This window comes from Schistocerca gregaria, chromosome 2 (genome assembly GCF_023897955.1).
Source record: "Schistocerca gregaria isolate iqSchGreg1 chromosome 2, iqSchGreg1.2, whole genome shotgun sequence".
In the NCBI taxonomy this organism is placed as follows: domain Eukaryota; kingdom Metazoa; phylum Arthropoda; class Insecta; order Orthoptera; family Acrididae; genus Schistocerca; species Schistocerca gregaria.
Window position 1 is genome coordinate 771,404,891 of NC_064921.1, and position 19,151 is coordinate 771,424,041.

At 52.8% G+C, this 19,151-nt stretch overlaps 30 non-coding genes across 30 annotated transcripts; 23 read left to right on the top strand and 7 right to left on the bottom strand.

Moving 5' to 3' along the window:
* Positions 1 to 559: 559 nt before the first annotated feature.
* Trnag-ucc (transfer RNA glycine (anticodon UCC)) lies at positions 560 to 631 on the bottom strand. The gene has a single exon. It is a non-coding gene; the product is annotated as a tRNA-Gly (tRNA).
* Positions 632 to 6,921: 6,290 nt separating this feature from the next.
* Positions 6,922 to 6,994, top strand: Trnam-cau (transfer RNA methionine (anticodon CAU)). The gene has a single exon. It is a non-coding gene; the product is annotated as a tRNA-Met (tRNA).
* Positions 6,995 to 7,290: 296 nt separating this feature from the next.
* Positions 7,291 to 7,362, top strand: Trnae-uuc (transfer RNA glutamic acid (anticodon UUC)). The gene has a single exon. It is a non-coding gene; the product is annotated as a tRNA-Glu (tRNA).
* Positions 7,363 to 7,560: 198 nt separating this feature from the next.
* Trnai-aau (transfer RNA isoleucine (anticodon AAU)) lies at positions 7,561 to 7,634 on the top strand. Its single transcript has one exon. It is a non-coding gene; the product is annotated as a tRNA-Ile (tRNA).
* Positions 7,635 to 8,220: 586 nt separating this feature from the next.
* Positions 8,221 to 8,292, bottom strand: Trnag-ucc (transfer RNA glycine (anticodon UCC)). Its single transcript has one exon. It is a non-coding gene; the product is annotated as a tRNA-Gly (tRNA).
* Positions 8,293 to 8,633: 341 nt separating this feature from the next.
* Trnag-gcc (transfer RNA glycine (anticodon GCC)) lies at positions 8,634 to 8,704 on the top strand. Its single transcript has one exon. It is a non-coding gene; the product is annotated as a tRNA-Gly (tRNA).
* Positions 8,705 to 9,085: 381 nt separating this feature from the next.
* On the top strand, positions 9,086 to 9,158 carry Trnam-cau (transfer RNA methionine (anticodon CAU)). The gene has a single exon. It is a non-coding gene; the product is annotated as a tRNA-Met (tRNA).
* A 296-nt stretch (positions 9,159 to 9,454) lies between these two features.
* On the top strand, positions 9,455 to 9,526 carry Trnae-uuc (transfer RNA glutamic acid (anticodon UUC)). The gene has a single exon. It is a non-coding gene; the product is annotated as a tRNA-Glu (tRNA).
* A 198-nt stretch (positions 9,527 to 9,724) lies between these two features.
* On the top strand, positions 9,725 to 9,798 carry Trnai-aau (transfer RNA isoleucine (anticodon AAU)). The gene has a single exon. It is a non-coding gene; the product is annotated as a tRNA-Ile (tRNA).
* Positions 9,799 to 10,375: 577 nt separating this feature from the next.
* Trnag-ucc (transfer RNA glycine (anticodon UCC)) lies at positions 10,376 to 10,447 on the bottom strand. The gene has a single exon. It is a non-coding gene; the product is annotated as a tRNA-Gly (tRNA).
* Positions 10,448 to 10,788: 341 nt separating this feature from the next.
* Positions 10,789 to 10,859, top strand: Trnag-gcc (transfer RNA glycine (anticodon GCC)). The gene has a single exon. It is a non-coding gene; the product is annotated as a tRNA-Gly (tRNA).
* Positions 10,860 to 11,240: 381 nt separating this feature from the next.
* Positions 11,241 to 11,313, top strand: Trnam-cau (transfer RNA methionine (anticodon CAU)). The gene has a single exon. It is a non-coding gene; the product is annotated as a tRNA-Met (tRNA).
* A 296-nt stretch (positions 11,314 to 11,609) lies between these two features.
* Trnae-uuc (transfer RNA glutamic acid (anticodon UUC)) lies at positions 11,610 to 11,681 on the top strand. Its single transcript has one exon. It is a non-coding gene; the product is annotated as a tRNA-Glu (tRNA).
* A 198-nt stretch (positions 11,682 to 11,879) lies between these two features.
* Positions 11,880 to 11,953, top strand: Trnai-aau (transfer RNA isoleucine (anticodon AAU)). The gene has a single exon. It is a non-coding gene; the product is annotated as a tRNA-Ile (tRNA).
* A 586-nt stretch (positions 11,954 to 12,539) lies between these two features.
* Positions 12,540 to 12,611, bottom strand: Trnag-ucc (transfer RNA glycine (anticodon UCC)). The gene has a single exon. It is a non-coding gene; the product is annotated as a tRNA-Gly (tRNA).
* Positions 12,612 to 12,952: 341 nt separating this feature from the next.
* On the top strand, positions 12,953 to 13,023 carry Trnag-gcc (transfer RNA glycine (anticodon GCC)). Its single transcript has one exon. It is a non-coding gene; the product is annotated as a tRNA-Gly (tRNA).
* A 381-nt stretch (positions 13,024 to 13,404) lies between these two features.
* On the top strand, positions 13,405 to 13,477 carry Trnam-cau (transfer RNA methionine (anticodon CAU)). Its single transcript has one exon. It is a non-coding gene; the product is annotated as a tRNA-Met (tRNA).
* A 296-nt stretch (positions 13,478 to 13,773) lies between these two features.
* Trnae-uuc (transfer RNA glutamic acid (anticodon UUC)) lies at positions 13,774 to 13,845 on the top strand. The gene has a single exon. It is a non-coding gene; the product is annotated as a tRNA-Glu (tRNA).
* A 198-nt stretch (positions 13,846 to 14,043) lies between these two features.
* Trnai-aau (transfer RNA isoleucine (anticodon AAU)) lies at positions 14,044 to 14,117 on the top strand. The gene has a single exon. It is a non-coding gene; the product is annotated as a tRNA-Ile (tRNA).
* A 576-nt stretch (positions 14,118 to 14,693) lies between these two features.
* On the bottom strand, positions 14,694 to 14,765 carry Trnag-ucc (transfer RNA glycine (anticodon UCC)). The gene has a single exon. It is a non-coding gene; the product is annotated as a tRNA-Gly (tRNA).
* A 341-nt stretch (positions 14,766 to 15,106) lies between these two features.
* Positions 15,107 to 15,177, top strand: Trnag-gcc (transfer RNA glycine (anticodon GCC)). Its single transcript has one exon. It is a non-coding gene; the product is annotated as a tRNA-Gly (tRNA).
* A 381-nt stretch (positions 15,178 to 15,558) lies between these two features.
* Trnam-cau (transfer RNA methionine (anticodon CAU)) lies at positions 15,559 to 15,631 on the top strand. Its single transcript has one exon. It is a non-coding gene; the product is annotated as a tRNA-Met (tRNA).
* Positions 15,632 to 15,927: 296 nt separating this feature from the next.
* On the top strand, positions 15,928 to 15,999 carry Trnae-uuc (transfer RNA glutamic acid (anticodon UUC)). Its single transcript has one exon. It is a non-coding gene; the product is annotated as a tRNA-Glu (tRNA).
* Positions 16,000 to 16,197: 198 nt separating this feature from the next.
* Positions 16,198 to 16,271, top strand: Trnai-aau (transfer RNA isoleucine (anticodon AAU)). Its single transcript has one exon. It is a non-coding gene; the product is annotated as a tRNA-Ile (tRNA).
* A 576-nt stretch (positions 16,272 to 16,847) lies between these two features.
* Positions 16,848 to 16,919, bottom strand: Trnag-ucc (transfer RNA glycine (anticodon UCC)). The gene has a single exon. It is a non-coding gene; the product is annotated as a tRNA-Gly (tRNA).
* A 341-nt stretch (positions 16,920 to 17,260) lies between these two features.
* Positions 17,261 to 17,331, top strand: Trnag-gcc (transfer RNA glycine (anticodon GCC)). The gene has a single exon. It is a non-coding gene; the product is annotated as a tRNA-Gly (tRNA).
* Positions 17,332 to 17,712: 381 nt separating this feature from the next.
* On the top strand, positions 17,713 to 17,785 carry Trnam-cau (transfer RNA methionine (anticodon CAU)). The gene has a single exon. It is a non-coding gene; the product is annotated as a tRNA-Met (tRNA).
* A 296-nt stretch (positions 17,786 to 18,081) lies between these two features.
* On the top strand, positions 18,082 to 18,152 carry Trnae-uuc (transfer RNA glutamic acid (anticodon UUC)). Its single transcript has one exon. It is a non-coding gene; the product is annotated as a tRNA-Glu (tRNA).
* Positions 18,153 to 18,350: 198 nt separating this feature from the next.
* On the top strand, positions 18,351 to 18,424 carry Trnai-aau (transfer RNA isoleucine (anticodon AAU)). The gene has a single exon. It is a non-coding gene; the product is annotated as a tRNA-Ile (tRNA).
* Positions 18,425 to 18,998: 574 nt separating this feature from the next.
* Positions 18,999 to 19,070, bottom strand: Trnag-ucc (transfer RNA glycine (anticodon UCC)). The gene has a single exon. It is a non-coding gene; the product is annotated as a tRNA-Gly (tRNA).
* Positions 19,071 to 19,151: the final 81 nt, after the last annotated feature.

Below are 19,151 nucleotides of genomic sequence, written 5' to 3' on the forward strand. Positions count from 1 at the left end.
GAAAAGGCAGCGCCGATTTCAGCTGGCGAGTGTGATGACCACCCTGCGTGGAAGTTGACAGAGGTTCCAAACCCGACCTGTCGGGAAGCGCTACAGCATTCACTCGCCAATGGCCATAGTGTGCACAAAACACTGGTTCTCAACCGATAAAGAGAAAACGAAAGGAAATGTCCGATTGCCGATGCGTAACAACTTTGGCCCTTGTCAGTACTTGGGCGGGTAAGTGCATCGGAACACAGGGTACTGTCGGCAGTTTTACTTCCTATTTTTCTTTCTCCTTTGTTTTCGGAGCCACAGCCCGATTCGGTCAGGGAGACGCCACCGTGAAATGAAGGGGCGTGCTGTGTGTCCATCGCCTCGCCTCTCCTTACCTCTCTCAGTCGTTTCTCGTGCTTGTTGTTTTGATATAGGCCGATTTGAGAGCGTCAGCTCTCGCGTCAGCTCTCGCAAAGTCGAGACACACTACAGGCTGGTCTGCAGCGAGTAACAGGGAGGAAAAAAAAAACATTAATTTCAAGGCGCGTGGCAAAAGTACTCAAACGCGAAATTAAAACTCTGCTGCGGTGGCCGGGAATCGAACCCGGATCAACTGCTTGGAAGGCAACTATGCTGACCATTACACCACCACCGCACAAGCGAGTGCCCCGGCGCCGCACTGTGTCGGCTTCCCGCCTGTCGGCAGCGGCCGAAGGTGGTGGTACCTGGCAGGCGCATTTCGAGGTAGGCTAGGGGAGCACATCCAGACGCATTCGGACAGCATATCCGCGCACATCGCGCGGAGCGGCGGAGCGGTTGCGGCTTTGTTTACATCGCGGGGCGGCGCTCAGCGAGTGTTTCGAGGTCCACGTGTTCAAGTTTAATCAACGTGAGTACCATGTCGGCAATTACTAGGACAAACACTGCACAGTTTGTGTTCGATAGAAATGCTTTGCGGCCCACCGCGTTTGAAATCCACGAATTTATATTTGAAGATTTGAAAATCCCGGAAGATCTAGTAGACACATTTCAATTGGATTTTGCGCAATATTCGCTATTTTTGAAGTTCTTTTCCGGTGACATCTGTGAAAAGTTTGTAGAGAAATTTGGCGGCGTGCGTAAATTTAGGCATATCAATGGCACAGTCAGTGATGTTCAAATTGTGCCCTCGGGTTATGGCGTTAGAACGGTCCGAGTATTTAATGTGCCTCCTGAATGTGGTAACGATTTAATTGCACGTGCTCTAACTTAGTACGGCGTAGTGTCGTCGGTTGTTAATGAAAAGTGGTCTAGTGCGTACCGGTACCAGGTTAATAGTGGCGTACGTAGTGTCCGCATTGATTTAAAGAGACACATTCCATCTTATGTACTGATTGCGGGCTGTAGAGCTCAAGTGAGTTATATCGGCCAGCCACCCACGTGCTCAATTTGTCATTCCACTGAGCATTTACGTGCAGACTGTACCCGTCGAAGACCCGTGCAGCTCCCACGTAGTGACGCGGCGGCTACCGGCGGCCACTTTGTGCCACTAATGAGTGAAATCGTAGCGGGCACCGTACCACAACCCCGACAAGCCGACCCCATTCGTGCTGAGGACGTGCCAAGTGAGGTGACTGTTACTGTCGAGGCACCACAGGACCGGATGGAAGACGCTCCCATTTTGTCCTCGGCTGTTGTAGCGTCGGATGCAGTTACTCCGGAGATCCCAGATGTTTCGGAGCATTCACCAGTTGCTAGTCCGGAAGCGATGGACATCACCTTACCCCCGCCTCCTCCACCTGAAGAGGTACCCCTTGCACCGAGGAAAGGGCGTACGAAGAAAAATAAAAATAAGGGTACTAGGAGTCAGCAGTCTGATGATATGCCGTGCAGCCCTGTATCAGAGAGTGGCAGTGAGAGTGAGGTTCAGACATCGTGCCCCCCTTCCTCTGAAAGCACTGGGCGCCAGGAGCGTATAAGGGAACAAACAGCACAGCTCAAGGTTCTCCTGAATACGGCACGCGAACAGGGTGCGCATGCTGCGAAGCGAAAAAGCGAGCAAAGTAGCGAGCAGGTCCCCCAGCGCACGCGCAGGCATTCGGTGACGTCGGCCGCCGGTACAGCGACAACACAGGCGAAAGGAGCCACGTCCACAGACACCGCTGGCGGTCGCGACCAGCAGACCGACCGACCAGCGGAGACGCCCTGGTGGAAGCAGGAGGAGGACGACCCTGGAGCCCACTAGCGGCTTTTAGGCGGGCCCGCTGCAGTTCGTGCCCATTTCACATGAGAATTCTGTTCTGCAGTTCCTGCACGATGAAGGATATTTTCTACACTGTATTGTCCACGTGTTACGTGATACATTGCAGCGCTTCTTGGCAATATATTAGCATGCTTCAAACGCAACATCTGCAGCTTTCGTTTCTCCTATTTCTTGCTAATATTTGAATGTTTGTGTTTTAAATGGCCGCCGCTCGTCAACATCTAAAGATTTTCTCAGTTTTATCACTAAATGTCAATCGCATACTAGCTGCGCACAAGATTGCATGTTTTATTGACTTTTTAACTTTGGGAGGCTATGACATTGCATTGCTCCAAGAAGTTACAGTTAAGCGATTCGATAACGTTCCTGGTTATGATGTCATCTATAACATAAATGTTGATGGTACTTGTGGCACCGCCGTTCTTTATAAAAAAGGATTGCAACCAACTGACGTTCAATCTTTACCGAATGGCCGCCTCCTTACATGTACGATCCAGGATGTCACCTTTATTAATGTATACGCGCCGAGTGGCACCGACCACAAACGTGCTCGATCTGTGTTTTTTAACCAAGATGTAGTTCCGTTCTTTGCGTCATCCCGCAATGTAATAGTCGGCGGTGACTTTAACTGTGTTACTGCCGCTGTCGATCAATTTCCAACGGCTACCATGTGCCCGGAACTTTCGCAACTAATTGTGACCAATGATCTGATCGATGTTTGGCGACATTTTCATCCTGTCACAACGCAGTACACACATTTTTATCAGAACGGTGCCAGCAGACTTGATCGAATTTATGTATCGCGGCCACTTCAATCCTGTCTTCAGAGAGTAGCGGTACATCCCGTCGCTTTTAGTGATCACTGCGGAGTTGTGTGTGACATGCACCTACAGACCAATAGGCAGGCTCCACCTTGCCGTGTTTGGAAACTCAATACCCGTCATCTCTCTGCCGCCGGTTTACGTTGCGAGATTCAAAATATGTGGCAGCTTTGTTTTGAAAAACGGGGAAGTTATGCCTCAGTCTTACATTGGTGGGTCGACTTAGCCAAACCGCAGTTGCGCAATGTTGCGATGCGGTATGCAAGGGAGGTGTCGTTTTGGGAGAGGCGCACCATTGCCTTTTATCAGCAGTGCCTACAAGATGCGCTGGATGCACCCGTGGCGCCTGGTCAAAACTTACGCGCACGTTTACGTAGGATTCAAAATAAGATACTCAATCTTCAACTCCAAAAGGCGAAAGGACTTCTGATCCGGAGCCGACCGCTGTGTGCAACACTTGAAGAGGTGCCAACGCTTTACCACTTGGCACGCGAGAAACGGTTGGCGCGGAGGAAAGTAATTACCGCTCTCATCACGGACACTGGTGCTCGTCTCACGGCGAAGCATGAGATCGTTCCCCATGTCTCCGACCATTTTAAGAGATTGTTCGGACGGATCGCTGTCGACGATGTAGCACTTTCGTTTCTGTTAGATGAATTGGATCCTGTCATCTCCGACTCTGACCGACAGTCACTGGATGAGATGATGTCACTGGCCGATGTGAAAGATGTGTTGCGCTCGTGTCGTCGGGGGAAGTCTCCAGGTCCCGATGGCCTTCCAGTAGAATTTTACCTGGCTTATTGGGATATTTTCGGTGAGACATTGACGACCATGATAAATGAAATTGTTCGTGGTGCTGCGGTCCCTTCGAAGTTCGTTGAAGGGCGTATTATTTTGATTCCAAAGACACCGACAGCATGCCGTGTTGAGGCGCTACGCCCTATCACACTTTTAAATGCAGATTATAAACTGGCAGCGCGGTGCCTTGCAACGAAACTCAGTGTGGTCATGGACAAGGTCATCAGTCCGTTCCAGTCGTGTGGTGTGAAACGTCGCAGCATCTTTCATGCGGTGGCTTCATATCGAGACGTGGTCGCATACGCGTCCATAAACGGCCTGTCCGCTGGAATTCTCTCCATCGACTTTGCCAATGCATTTGACCGTATCGGACACGATTATCTTTTCTCCGTAATGACAAAACTGGGGTTCGGCGGCCACTTTCTCACCGCTTTAAGGAATCTTTTAACGTCGGCGACTTCAATAATTGTAATCAATGGTTGGCAGTCGGCGCCCATCCCCATCACAAGGTCGGTCAGACAGGGCTGTCCTTTAGCAATGCCCCTATTCGTCATTGCGCTCGACCCGTTTTTGCGCGCAGTCGGCCGCATCATTGAGGGTGTCCAGGTCTGTCAGGTCTCTCTCAAATGTGCTGCCTACGCTGACGACGTGGGACTTTTCATGGGGCGGACACACGACTTGGACAGAGTGCGCGATGTTTTGCTGTTATACGAACGTGCCTCTGGCGCCGTTCTAAATACGCGGAAAACAGTGTTAGTACCGCTGGGTCGGCGGGGTCTGTATGCTGAACAGGACTGGTTCCGCGTTGTGCACACCCACAAAATTCTAGGACTCGACATTGTAGCGTGCCCCCAAAAAATGCAAGTTTTAAACTGGAGGCGAATTCTTGGTACTGTGAAGGCCCTATGTCGTAGCCACTCAGGTCGCCGACTCAACTTACATCAACGTGTGGCTGTTATTAACACTTTCATCTTATCAAATGCGTGGTACATCGCCCAATTGCTTAGTGTTCCGAAGCAGATAGGGAGGGCGATCTCACAGGCGGTCTACTGGCTCCTGTGGCGGCACGAAATTTTTAAAGTCAAGGCTTCGACCTGTGCCATCGACCGGCAACTTGGCGGCCTCGGTTTCTCCGACGTTCCACGCAAGTGCGACGCGCTGCTCGTCCACCGGACAGCCACCCTGCAGTCCGACATCCCGACAGGGACCACCGCGGCACTTCTGGAGCTCTACCGCCCACACTCTGAAGTGGCGCCCCTTTCTCTTGCGGCCATCCCGTACAAGATGTCCTACATACGGGAGTACTTTTTAGCGAGAAGCTACGCTCTGTCAACGGCTACCGACAGGCACAGGACCGCCCGCAGCCTCTACGTTGCCCTGACTGGACAACCACCGCGTCATAAACTGGTGCTCCGGAACCCCACAGTGGAATGGGTGAATGTGTGGGTCAACATCAACAACCCGGTGTTGCCGTCGGACGTGAGTGCGCTCTGGTTCAAGATCGTCAACAACACCTTAGCGACGAACCAGCGACTTGCTGACATTCATCTCCTCCCCTCTGCCAACTGCGGAAGATGTGGAGATGTGGACACACGGGAACATCGATTTGAATGTGCATCGGTGTCGACGGTATGGCGGCTGTGTCAACGAATGGTATCCCACATTAATAGAACACCACCTCACCTCGTGTCTGTTCGTCGTGTGGTAGTGCCTAACTTCAAAGCCTTCCCGCGGACGAAGAATAATGCCACTGTCTGGATCTTAGGGCATACAATTTATGCCCTTATAGATATGGCCGTCACTGATACTGTGATATACCTGGACTATTTGTGGGCCCAGTATGTGAAACTGAAAGACTGCGTTAAAATTCGCGAATTGTTTGCAAATTTTTTGAAGGCTGCATTGGATTACGGCTATGAAATAGACATGCGAACAACACCTTGAAGTGAGATTACTGAGTTCCCGCGTTCCACTTTTTACTTATTTTTTCTCTCTTTTACTTGCTTTGTTTGAATTATGGCTGATGGATTGTGCTATCAAAACAACTAGGGCCCATCAGGTTTTATTTCCAAGAGAGGAGTGTTCTTTTAATTTTGAGAACGTTAATTTTGTTCACGAGGCTTCATGAGAAATTTTGGACGATATAGCCTGTTTTTATGTGGAACGTTCATGATTGCAGAATTTTTTTTTTCCGTTCCCGGACTGTCGAGATTTCATTTAATTACTTTACGTGAATTTATATTTTATTTGTGTGATGCGAACAACGCCATACACTCTCTCCTCAACCGGGGTGACTCACGCTCGGCCAGAGGGAGAAGATTTTCCTTTTAAGTAGAATTGGAGTTTAGTTGACATACCAGAAGACGTGTTGAACCGGTGGATGAAAGAATACCGTCCACGAATTCAGAGCTATAATTCCTTTTCTTTCATCATTTTCTGTGGAAGAGGACCCCATACCATCTGAGATGAAGATGATTTTGTTTTAAAATTATTCCTATGTTCAACGGAATTCGACAGTCCAGCAACTACAGCGTTGAAGCTCGCCGAAGAAGGCATAATTTGGTGAGAGTAAGGAGGGCTATAAGGGGAGTTGGGAGGCCCTAAAAAAAAAAAAAAAAAAAAAAAAAAAATATAAAAAAAAAAAAAGTGGTAGAATGCTCGCCTGCCACGCGGGCGGCCCGGGTTCGATTCCCGGCCGATGCATCATTTTGCTTTTCCCGCGGTAATGCTGCCGTGTGGCTTGCGCGCTTTACATGCACGATCCACAAGAATGTGTAGCTGGATTCCTTTGAGAAGAACCGAGAACGCAGCACTAGCGGGTCCCCACTGGGACGCTCGCATCATGTTCTACAGACTAGCGTCGGCCTGGCCTCACAAGTTGCTGTGTCCAGGTGCCTCCGAGGCACTGAACTTTAACGACAAGGAGTGCTGCCTATCGTTGCAAAAGCTGCAGCAACACCGCAATTAACTGGGCCGGCAATGGACGTGTAGCAAACAGAACACGTTATCCAGGAAGTACAGTGTCTTCACGTCTAACATTGGGTATGATACTTACCCAGTTTCCAGGACAAAGGGTTCACCGGTGCCTCGGTAGCGCAGTAGGCAGCGCGTAAGTCTCATAATCTTAAGGTCGTGAGTTCGATCCTCACCCGGGGCATTTAATTTTCTGTGACTGATGGTGGTGCTGTTGCTGGGGCCCCAACTTATTTCTTGTTTGTTATCCACAACGCTTCAGCGGGAAAATGTTTACTTCCTGTTATTGCTACTTACAGCTTCCCTTTTTCTCTTCTCCCAGCAGAGCATGAAGCCAAAAGCATTGCTCTGAGACGTTTGAGGTGCGCGCCTTGCCAGTCAGCATGCGCAAAGATGCTCGCAAAGAGAGATGGGCGCCGACGCGGGACTCGGCACGAAATGCGACAAGGGACCGTCCGAACCGTCGAAGAGACGCACAGATCCGGTGTGGTCTAGTGGCTAGGATACCTGGCTTTCACCCAGGAGGCCCGGGTTCGATTCCCGGTACCGGAACGGAATTTTTTCCACACTACTCGTGACAAGTTTGAGCTGTCCGAGCTGCCGTTTCCCGTCCTGCTCGCAATATAGCTACTGTTTCGTGACAGTCAGCAGAATATAGACGAGGGAAGCAGACACACGACGGCCATAGAAATGGTGTATGGCTTCATGCCACACGGTTCCAGCGTAGGCCTGAGCAACTGCATCTGTCGAGGCCCGTTAGCTCAGTTGGTTAGAGCGTCGTGCTAATAACGCGAAGGTCGTGGGTTCGATCCCCCCACGGGCCACTACGCTTTTACTACTACGAAAAGGCAGCGCCGATTTCAGCTGGCGAGTGTGATGACCACCCTGCGTGGAAGTTGACAGAGGTTCCAAACCCGACCTGTCGGGAAGCGCTACAGCATTCACTCGCCAATGGCCATAGTGTGCACAAAACACTGGTTCTCAATCGATAAAGAGAAAACGAAAGGAAATGTCCGATTGCCGATGCGTAACAACTTTGGCCCTTGTCAGTACTTGGGCGGGTAAGTGCATCGGAACACAGGGTACTGTCGGCAGTTTTACTTCCTATTTTTCTTTCTCCTTTGTTTTCGGAGCCACAGCCCGATTCGGTCAGGGAGACGCCACCGTGAAATGAAGGGGCGTGCTGTGTGTCCATCGCCTCGCCTCTCCTTACCTCTCTCAGTCGTTTCTCGTGCTTGTTGTTTTGATATAGGCCGATTTGAGAGCGTCAGCTCTCGCGTCAGCTCTCGCAAAGTCGAGACAAGTCGAGACACACTACAGGCTGGTCTGCAGCGAGTAACAGGGAGGAAAAAAAAACATTAATTTCAAGGCGCGTGGCAAAAGTACTCAAACGCGAAATTAAAAGCCTGCTGCGGTGGCCGGGAATCGAACCCGGATCAACTGCTTGGAAGGCAACTATGCTGACCATTACACCACCACCGCACAAGCGAGTGCCCCGGCGCCGAACTGTGTCGGCTTCCCGCCTGTCGGCAGCGGCCGAAGGTGGTGGTACCTGGCAGGCGCATTTCGAGGTAGGCTAGGGGAGCACATCCAGACGCATTCGGACAGCATATCCGCGCACATTTCGCATCCTTTGGCAAGAGTCGGCTCCGGTGACGCAAGAGTACGCAGAGGACCGCGTTCTGGCGGCGATTTTAAGCAGTACAGTGCAGGGTTCAGCGTCTGCAGCATCTTCTCGACACAATGCTATGGCGCTTGACGACAGTCCCACTTTCCCTCAAGACAACTGCTCGGGAAGCAGCGTGAAGTTGCTACCGGCCGGAGCATCGGTGGTTCAGTGGTAGAATGCTCGCCTGCCACGCGGGCGGCCCGGGTTCGATTCCCGGCCGATGCATCATTTTGCTTTTCCCGCGGTAATGCTGCCGTGTGGCTTGCGCGCTTTACATGCACGATCCACAAGAATGTGTAGCTGGATTCCTTTGAGAAGAACCGAGAACGCAGCACTAGCGGGTCCCCACTGGGACGCTCGCATCATGTTCTACAGACTAGCGTCGGCCTGGCCTCACAAGTTGCTGTGTCCAGGTGCCTCCGAGGCACTGAACTTTAACGACAAGGAGTGCTGCCTATCGTTGCAAAAGCTGCAGCAACACCGCAATTAACTGGGCCGGCAATGGACGTGTAGCAAACAGAACACGTTATCCAGGAAGTACAGTGTCTTCACGTCTAACATTGGGTATGATACTTACCCAGTTTCCAGGACAAAGGGTTCACCGGTGCCTCGGTAGCGCAGTAGGCAGCGCGTAAGTCTCATAATCTTAAGGTCGTGAGTTCGATCCTCACCCGGGGCATTTAATTTTCTGTGACTGATGGTGGTGCTGTTGCTGGGGCCCCAACTTATTTCTTGTTTGTTATCCACAACGCTTCAGCGGGAAAATGTTTACTTCCTGTTATTGCTACTTACAGCTTCCCTTTTTCTCTTCTCCCAGCAGAGCATGAAGCCAAAAGCATTGCTCTGAGACGTTTGAGGTGCGCGCCTTGCCAGTCAGCATGCGCAAAGATGCTCGCAAAGAGAGATGGGCGCCGACGCGGGACTCGGCACGAAATGCGACAAGGGACCGTCCGAACCGTCGAAGAGACGCACAGATCCGGTGTGGTCTAGTGGCTAGGATACCTGGCTTTCACCCAGGAGGCCCGGGTTCGATTCCTGGTACCGGAACGGAATTTTTTCCACACTACTCGTGACAAGTTTGAGCTGTCCGAGCTGCCGTTTCCCGTCCTGCTCGCAATATAGCTACTGTTTCGTGACAGTCAGCAGAATATAGACGAGGGAAGCAGACACACGACGGCCATAGAAATGGTGTATGGCTTCATGCCACACGGTTCCAGCGTAGGCCTGAGCAACTGCATCTGTCGAGGCCCGTTAGCTCAGTTGGTTAGAGCGTCGTGCTAATAACGCGAAGGTCGTGGGTTCGATCCCCCCACGGGCCACTACGCTTTTACTACTACGAAAAGGCAGCGCCGATTTCAGCTGGCGAGTGTGATGACCACCCTGCGTGGAAGTTGACAGAGGTTCCAAACCCGACCTGTCGGGAAGCGCTACAGCATTCACTCGCCAATGGCCATAGTGTGCACAAAACACTGGTTCTCAACCGATAAAGAGAAAACGAAAGGAAATGTCCGATTGCCGATGCGTAACAACTTTGGCCCTTGTCAGTACTTGGGCGGGTAAGTGCATCGGAACACAGGGTACTGTCGGCAGTTTTACTTCCTATTTTTCTTTCTCCTTTGTTTTCGGAGCCACAGCCCGATTCGGTCAGGGAGACGCCACCGTGAAATGAAGGGGCGTGCTGTGTGTCCATCGCCTCCCCTCTCCTTACCTCTCTCAGTCGTTTCTCGTGCTTGTTGTTTTGATATAGGCCGATTTGAGAGCGTCAGCTCTCGCGTCAGCTCTCGCAAAGTCGAGACACACTACAGGCTGGTCTGCAGCGAGTAACAGGGAGGAAAAAAAAAACATTAATTTCAAGGCGCGTGGCAAAAGTACTCAAACGCGAAATTAAAAGCCTGCTGCGGTGGCCGGGAATCGAACCCGGATCAACTGCTTGGAAGGCAACTATGCTGACCATTACACCACCACCGCACAAGCGAGTGCCCCGGCGCCGCACTGTGTCGGCTTCCCGCCTGTCGGCAGCGGCCGAAGGTGGTGGTACCTGGCAGGCGCATTTCGAGGTAGGCTAGGGGAGCACATCCAGACGCATTCGGACAGCATATCTGCGCACATTTCGCATCCTTTGGCAAGAGTCGGCTCCGGCGACGCAAGAGTACCCAGAGGACCGCGTTCTGGCGGCGATTTTAAGCAGTACAGTGCAGGGTTCAGCGTCTGCAGCATCTTCTCGACAGAATGCTATGGCGCTTGACGACAGTCCCACTTTCCCTCAAGACAACTGCTCGGGAAGCAGCGTGAAGTTGCTACCGGCCGGAGCATCGGTGGTTCAGTGGTAGAATGCTCGCCTGCCACGCGGGCGGCCCGGGTTCGATTCCCGGCCGATGCATCATTTTGCTTTTCCCGCGGTAATGCTGCCGTGTGGCTTGCGCGCTTTACATGCACGATCCACAAGAATGTGTAGCTGGATTCCTTTGAGAAGAACCGAGAACGCAGCACTAGCGGGTCCCCACTGGGACGCTCGCATCATGTTCTACAGACTAGCGTCGGCCTGGCCCCACAAGTTGCTGTGTCCAGGTGCCTCCGAGGCACTGAACTTTAACGACAAGGAGTGCTGCCTATCGTTGCAAAAGCTGCAGCAACACCGCAATTAACTGGGCCGGCAATGGACGTGTAGCAAACAGAACACGTTATCCAGGAAGTACAGTGTCTTCACGTCTAACATTGGGTATGATACTTACCCAGTTTCCAGGACAAAGGGTTCACCGGTGCCTCGGTAGCGCAGTAGGCAGCGCGTAAGTCTCATAATCTTAAGGTCGTGAGTTCGATCCTCACCCGGGGCATTTAATTTTCTGTGACTGATGGTGGTGCTGTTGCTGGGGCCCCAACTTATTTCTTGTTTGTTATCCACAACGCTTCAGCGGGAAAATGTTTACTTCCTGTTATTGCTACTTACAGCTTCCCTTTTTCTCTTCTCCCAGCAGAGCATGAAGCCAAAAGCATTGCTCTGAGACGTTTGAGGTGCGCGCCTTGCCAGTCAGCATGCGCAAAGATGCTCGCAAAGAGAGATGGGCGCCGACGCGGGACTCGGCACGAAATGCGACAAGGGACCGTCCGAACCGTCGAAGAGACGCACAGATCCGGTGTGGTCTAGTGGCTAGGATACCTGGCTTTCACCCAGGAGGCCCGGGTTCGATTCCCGGTACCGGAACGGAATTTTTTCCACACTACTCGTGACAAGTTTGAGCTGTCCGAGCTGCCGTTTCCCGTCCTGCTCGCAATATAGCTACTGTTTCGTGACAGTCAGCAGAATATAGACGAGGGAAGCAGACACACGACGGCCATAGAAATGGTGTATGGCTTCATGCCACACGGTTCCAGCGTAGGCCTGAGCAACTGCATCTGTCGAGGCCCGTTAGCTCAGTTGGTTAGAGCGTCGTGCTAATAACGCGAAGGTCGTGGGTTCGATCCCCCCACGGGCCACTACGCTTTTACTACTACGAAAAGGCAGCGCCGATTTCAGCTGGCGAGTGTGATGACCACCCTGCGTGGAAGTTGACAGAGGTTCCAAACCCGACCTGTCGGGAAGCGCTACAGCATTCACTCGCCAATGGCCATAGTGTGCACAAAACACTGGTTCTCAATCGATAAAGAGAAAACGAAAGGAAATGTCCGATTGCCGATGCGTAACAACTTTGGCCCTTGTCAGTACTTGGGCGGGTAAGTGCATCGGAACACAGGGTACTGTCGGCAGTTTTACTTCCTATTTTTCTTTCTCCTTTGTTTTCGGAGCCACAGCCCGATTCGGTCAGGGAGACGCCACCGTGAAATGAAGGGGCGTGCTGTGTGTCCATCGCCTCGCCTCTCCTTACCTCTCTCAGTCGTTTCTCGTGCTTGTTGTTTTGATATAGGCCGATTTGAGAGCGTCAGCTCTCGCGTCAGCTCTCGCAAAGTCGAGACAAGTCGAGACACACTACAGGCTGGTCTGCAGCGAGTAACAGGGAGGAAAAAAAAACATTAATTTCAAGGCGCGTGGCAAAAGTACTCAAACGCGAAATTAAAAGCCTGCTGCGGTGGCCGGGAATCGAACCCGGATCAACTGCTTGGAAGGCAACTATGCTGACCATTACACCACCACCGCACAAGCGAGTGCCCCGGCGCCGAACTGTGTCGGCTTCCCGCCTGTCGGCAGCGGCCGAAGGTGGTGGTACCTGGCAGGCGCATTTCGAGGTAGGCTAGGGGAGCACATCCAGACGCATTCGGACAGCATATCCGCGCACATTTCGCATCCTTTGGCAAGAGTCGGCTCCGGTGACGCAAGAGTACGCAGAGGACCGCGTTCTGGCGGCGATTTTAAGCAGTACAGTGCAGGGTTCAGCGTCTGCAGCATCTTCTCGACAGAATGCTATGGCGCTTGACGACAGTCCCACTTTCCCTCAAGACAACTGCTCGGGAAGCAGCGTGAAGTTGCTACCGGCCGGAGCATCGGTGGTTCAGTGGTAGAATGCTCGCCTGCCACGCGGGCGGCCCGGGTTCGATTCCCGGCCGATGCATCATTTTGCTTTTCCCGCGGTAATGCTGCCGTGTGGCTTGCGCGCTTTACATGCACGATCCACAAGAATGTGTAGCTGGATTCCTTTGAGAAGAACCGAGAACGCAGCACTAGCGGGTCCCCACTGGGACGCTCGCATCATGTTCTACAGACTAGCGTCGGCCTGGCCTCACAAGTTGCTGTGTCCAGGTGCCTCCGAGGCACTGAACTTTAACGACAAGGAGTGCTGCCTATCGTTGCAAAAGCTGCAGCAACACCGCAATTAACTGGGCCGGCAATGGACGTGTAGCAAACAGAACACGTTATCCAGGAAGTACAGTGTCTTCACGTCTAACATTGGGTATGATACTTACCCAGTTTCCAGGACAAACGGTTCACCGGTGCCTCGGTAGCGCAGTAGGCAGCGCGTAAGTCTCATAATCTTAAGGTCGTGAGTTCGATCCTCACCCGGGGCATTTAATTTTCTGTGACTGATGGTGGTGCTGTTGCTGGGGCCCCAACTTATTTCTTGTTTGTTATCCACAACGCTTCAGCGGGAAAATGTTTACTTCCTGTTATTGCTACTTACAGCTTCCCTTTTTCTCTTCTCCCAGCAGAGCATGAAGCCAAAAGCATTGCTCTGAGACGTTTGAGGTGCGCGCCTTGCCAGTCAGCATGCGCAAAGATGCTCGCAAAGAGAGATGGGCGCCGACGCGGGACTCGGCACGAAATGCGACAAGGGACCGTCCGAACCGTCGAAGAGACGCACAGATCCGGTGTGGTCTAGTGGCTAGGATACCTGGCTTTCACCCAGGAGGCCCGGGTTCGATTCCCGGTACCGGAACGGAATTTTTTCCACACTACTCGTGACAAGTTTGAGCTGTCCGAGCTGCCGTTTCCCGTCCTGCTCGCAATATAGCTACTGTTTCGTGACAGTCAGCAGAATATAGACGAGGGAAGCAGACACACGACGGCCATAGAAATGGTGTATGGCTTCATGCCACACGGTTCCAGCGTAGGCCTGAGCAACTGCATCTGTCGAGGCCCGTTAGCTCAGTTGGTTAGAGCGTCGTGCTAATAACGCGAAGGTCGTGGGTTCGATCCCCCCACGGGCCACTACGCTTTTACTACTACGAAAAGGCAGCGCCGATTTCAGCTGGCGAGTGTGATGACCACCCTGCGTGGAAGTTGACAGAGGTTCCAAACCCGACCTGTCGGGAAGCGCTACAGCATTCACTCGCCAATGGCCATAGTGTGCACAAAACACTGGTTCTCAACCGATAAAGAGAAAACGAAAGGAAATGTCCGATTGCCGATGCGTAACAACTTTGGCCCTTGTCAGTACTTGGGCGGGTAAGTGCATCGGAACACAGGGTACTGTCGGCAGTTTTACTTCCTATTTTTCTTTCTCCTTTGTTTTCGGAGCCACAGCCCGATTCGGTCAGGGAGACGCCACCGTGAAATGAAGGGGCGTGCTGTGTGTCCATCGCCTCCCCTCTCCTTACCTCTCTCAGTCGTTTCTCGTGCTTGTTGTTTTGATATAGGCCGATTTGAGAGCGTCAGCTCTCGCGTCAGCTCTCGCAAAGTCGAGACACACTACAGGCTGGTCTGCAGCGAGTAACAGGGAGGAAAAAAAAACATTAATTTCAAGGCGCGTGGCAAAAGTACTCAAACGCGAAATTAAAAGCCTGCTGCGGTGGCCGGGAATCGAACCCGGATCAACTGCTTGGAAGGCAACTATGCTGACCATTACACCACCACCGCACAAGCGAGTGCCCCGGCGCCGAACTGTGTCGGCTTCCCGCCTGTCGGCAGCGGCCGAAGGTGGTGGTACCTGGCAGGCGCATTTCGAGGTAGGCTAGGGGAGCACATCCAGACGCATTCGGACAGCATATCCGCGCACATTTCGCATCCTTTGGCAAGAGTCGGCTCCGGTGACGCAAGAGTACGCAGAGGACCGCGTTCTGGCGGCGATTTTAAGCAGTACAGTGCAGGGTTCAGCGTCTGCAGCATCTTCTCGACAGAATGCTATGGCGCTTGACGACAGTCCCACTTTCCCTCAAGACAACTGCTCGGGAAGCAGCGTGAAGTTGCTACCGGCCGGAGCATCGGTGGTTCAGTGGTAGAATGCTCGCCTGCCACGCGGGCGGCCCGGGTTCGATTCCCGGCCGATGCATCATTTTGCTTTTCCCGCGGTAATGCTGCCGTGTGGCTTGCGCGCTTTACATGCACGATCCACAAGAATGTGTAGCTGGATTCCTTTGAGAAGAACCGAGAACGCAGCACTAGCGGGTCCCCACTGGGACGCTCGCATCATGTTCTACAGACTAGCGTCGGCCTGGCCTCACAAGTTGCTGTGTCCAGGTGCCTCCGAGGCACTGAACTTTAACGACAAGGAGTGCTGCCTATCGTTGCAAAAGCTGCAGCAACACCGCAATTAACTGGGCCGGCAATGGACGTGTAGCAAACAGAACACGTTATCCAGGAAGTACAGTGTCTTCACGTCTAACATTGGGTATGATACTTACCCAGTTTCCAGGACAAACGGTTCACCGGTGCCTCGGTAGCGCAGTAGGCAGCGCGTAAGTCTCATAATCTTAAGGTCGTGAGTTCGATCCTCACCCGGGGCATTTAATTTTCTGTGACTGATGGTGGTGCTGTTGCTGGGGCCCCAACTTATTTCTTGTTTGTTATCCACAACGCTTCAGCGGGAAAATGTTTACTTCCTGTTATTGCTACTTACAGCTTCCCTTTTTCTCTTCTCCCAGCAGAGCATGAAGCCAAAAGCATTGCTCTGAGACGTTTGAGGTGCGCGCCTTGCCAGTCAGCATGCGCAAAGATGCTCGCAAAGAGAGATGGGCGCCGACGCGGGACTCGGCACGAAATGCGACAAGGGACCGTCCGAACCGTCGAAGAGACGCACAGATCCGGTGTGGTCTAGTGGCTAGGATACCTGGCTTTCACCCAGGAGGCCCGGGTTCGATTCCCGGTACCGGAACGGAATTTTTTCCACACTACTCGTGACAAGTTTGAGCTGTCCGAGCTGCCGTTTCCCGTCCTGCTCGCAATATAGCTACTGTTTCGTGACAGTCAGCAGAATATAGACGAGGGAAGCAGACACACGACGGCCATAGAAATGGTGTATGGCTTCATGCCACACGGTTCCAGCGTAGGCCTGAGCAACTGCATCTGTCGAGGCCCGTTAGCTCAGTTGGTTAGAGCGTCGTGCTAATAACGCGAAGGTCGTGGGTTCGATCCCCCCACGGGCCACTACGCTTTTACTACTACGAAAAGGCAGCGCCGATTTCAGCTGGCGAGTGTGATGACCACCCTGCGTGGAAGTTGACAGAGGTTCCAAACCCGACCTGTCGGGAAGCGCTACAGCATTCACTCGCCAATGGCCATAGTGTGCACAAAACACTGGTTCTCAACCGATAAAGAGAAAACGAAAGGAAATGTCCGATTGCCGATGCGTAACAACTTTGGCCCTTGTCAGTACTTGGGCGGGTAAGTGCATCGGAACACAGGGTACTGTCGGCAGTTTTACTTCCTATTTTTCTTTCTCCTTTGTTTTCGGAGCCACAGCCCGATTCGGTCAGGGAGACGCCACCGTGAAATGAAGGGGCGTGCTGTGTGTCCATCGCCTCCCCTCTCCTTACCTCTCTCAGTCGTTTCTCGTGCTTGTTGTTTTGATATAGGCCGATTTGAGAGCGTCAGCTCTCGCGTCAGCTCTCGCAAAGTCGAGACACACTACAGGCTGGTCTGCAGCGAGTAACAGGGAGGAAAAAAAAACATTAATTTCAAGGCGCGTGGCAAAAGTACTCAAACGCGAAATTAAAAGCCTGCTGCGGTGGCCGGGAATCGAACCCGGATCAACTGCTTGGAAGGCAACTATGCTGACCATTACACCACCACCGCACAAGCGAGTGCCCCGGCGCCGCACTGTGTCGGCTTCCCGCCTGTCGGCAGCGGCCGAAGGTGGTGGTACCTGGCAGGCGCATTTCGAGGTAGGCTAGGGGAGCACATCCAGACGCATTCGGACAGCATATCTGCGCACATTTCGCATCCTTTGGCAAGAGTCGGCTCCGGCGACGCAAGAGTACCCAGAGGACCGCGTTCTGGCGGCGATTTTAAGCAGTACAGTGCAGGGTTCAGCGTCTGCAGCATCTTCTCGACAGAATGCTATGGCGCTTGACGACAGTCCCACTTTCCCTCAAGACAACTGCTCGGGAAGCAGCGTGAAGTTGCTACCGGCCGGAGCATCGGTGGTTCAGTGGTAGAATGCTCGCCTGCCACGCGGGCGGCCCGGGTTCGATTCCCGGCCGATGCATCATTTTGCTTTTCCCGCGGTAATGCTGCCGTGTGGCTTGCGCGCTTTACATGCACGATCCACAAGAATGTGTAGCTGGATTCCTTTGAGAAGAACCGAGAACGCAGCACTAGCGGGTCCCCACTGGGACGCTCGCATCATGTTCTACAGACTAGCGTCGGCCTGGCCCCACAAGTTGCTGTGTCCAGGTGCCTCCGAGGCACTGAACTTTAACGACAAGGAGTGCTGCCTATCGTTGCAAAAGCTGCAGCAACACCGCAATTAACTGGGCCGGCAATGGACGTGTAGCAAACAGAACACGTTATCCAGGAAGTACAGTGTCTTCACGTCTAACATTGGGTATGATACTTACCCAGTTTCCAGGACAAAGGGTTCACCGGTGCCTCGGTAGCGCAGTAGGCAGCGCGTAAGTCTCATAATCTTAAGGTCGTGAGTTCGATCCTCACCCGGGGCATTTAATTTTCTGTGACTGATGGTGGTGCTGTTGCTGGGGCCCCAACTTATTTCTTGTTTGTTATCCACAACGCTTCAGCGGGAAAATGTTTACTTCCTGTTATTGCTACTTACAGCTTCCCTTTTTCTCTTCTCCCAGCAGAGCATGAAGCCAAAAGCATTGCTCTGAGACGTTTGAGGTGCGCGCCTTGCCAGTCAGCATGCGCAAAGATGCTCGCAAAGAGAGATGGGCGCCGACGCGGGACTCGGCACGAAATGCGACAAGGGACCGTCCGAACCGTCGAAGAGACGCACAGATCCGGTGTGGTCTAGTGGCTAGGATACCTGGCTTTCACCCAGGAGGCCCGGGTTCGATTCCCGGTCCGGAACGGAATTTTTTCCACACTACTCGTGACAAGTTTGAGCTGTCCGAGCTGCCGTTTCCCGTCCTGCTCGCAATATAGCTACTGTTTCGTGACAGTCAGCAGAATATAGACGAGGGAAGCAGACACACGACGGCCATAGAAATGGTGTATGGCTTCATGCCACACGGTTCCAGCGTAGGCCTGAGCAACTGCATCTGTCGAGGCCCGTTAGCTCAGTTGGTTAGAGCGTCGTGCTAATAACGCGAAGGTCGTGGGTTCGATCCCCCCACGGGCCACTACGCTTTTACTACTACGAAAAGGCAGCGCCGATTTCAGCTGGCGAGTGTGATGACCACCCTGCGTGGAAGTTGACAGAGGTTCCAAACCCGACCTGTCGGGAAGCGCTACAGCATTCACTCGCCAATGGCCATAGTGTGCACAAAACACTGGTTCTCAACCGATAAAGAGAAAACGAAAGGAAATGTCCGATTGCCGATGCGTAACAACTTTGGCCCTTGTCAGTACTTGGGCGGGTAAGTGCATCGGAACACAGGGTACTGTCGGCAGTTTTACTTCCTATTTTTCTTTCTCCTTTGTTTTCGGAGCCACAGCCCGATTCGGTCAGGGAGACGCCACCGTGAAATGAAGGGGCGTGCTGTGTGTCCATCGCCTCGCCTCTCCTTACCTCTCTCAGTCGTTTCTCGTGCTTGTTGTTTTGATATAGGCCGATTTGAGAGCGTCAGCTCTCGCAAAGTCGAGACAAGTCGAGACACACTACAGGCTGGTCTGCAGCGAGTAACAGGGAGGAAAAAAAAACATTAATTTCAAGGCGCGTGGCAAAAGTACTCAAACGCGAAATTAAAAGCCTGCTGCGGTGGCCGGGAATCGAACCCGGATCAACTGCTTGGAAGGCAACTATGCTGACCATTACACCACCACCGCACAAGCGAGTGCCCCGGCGCCGCACTGTGTCGGCTTCCCGCCTGTCGGCAGCGGCCGAAGGTGGTGGTACCTGGCAGGCGC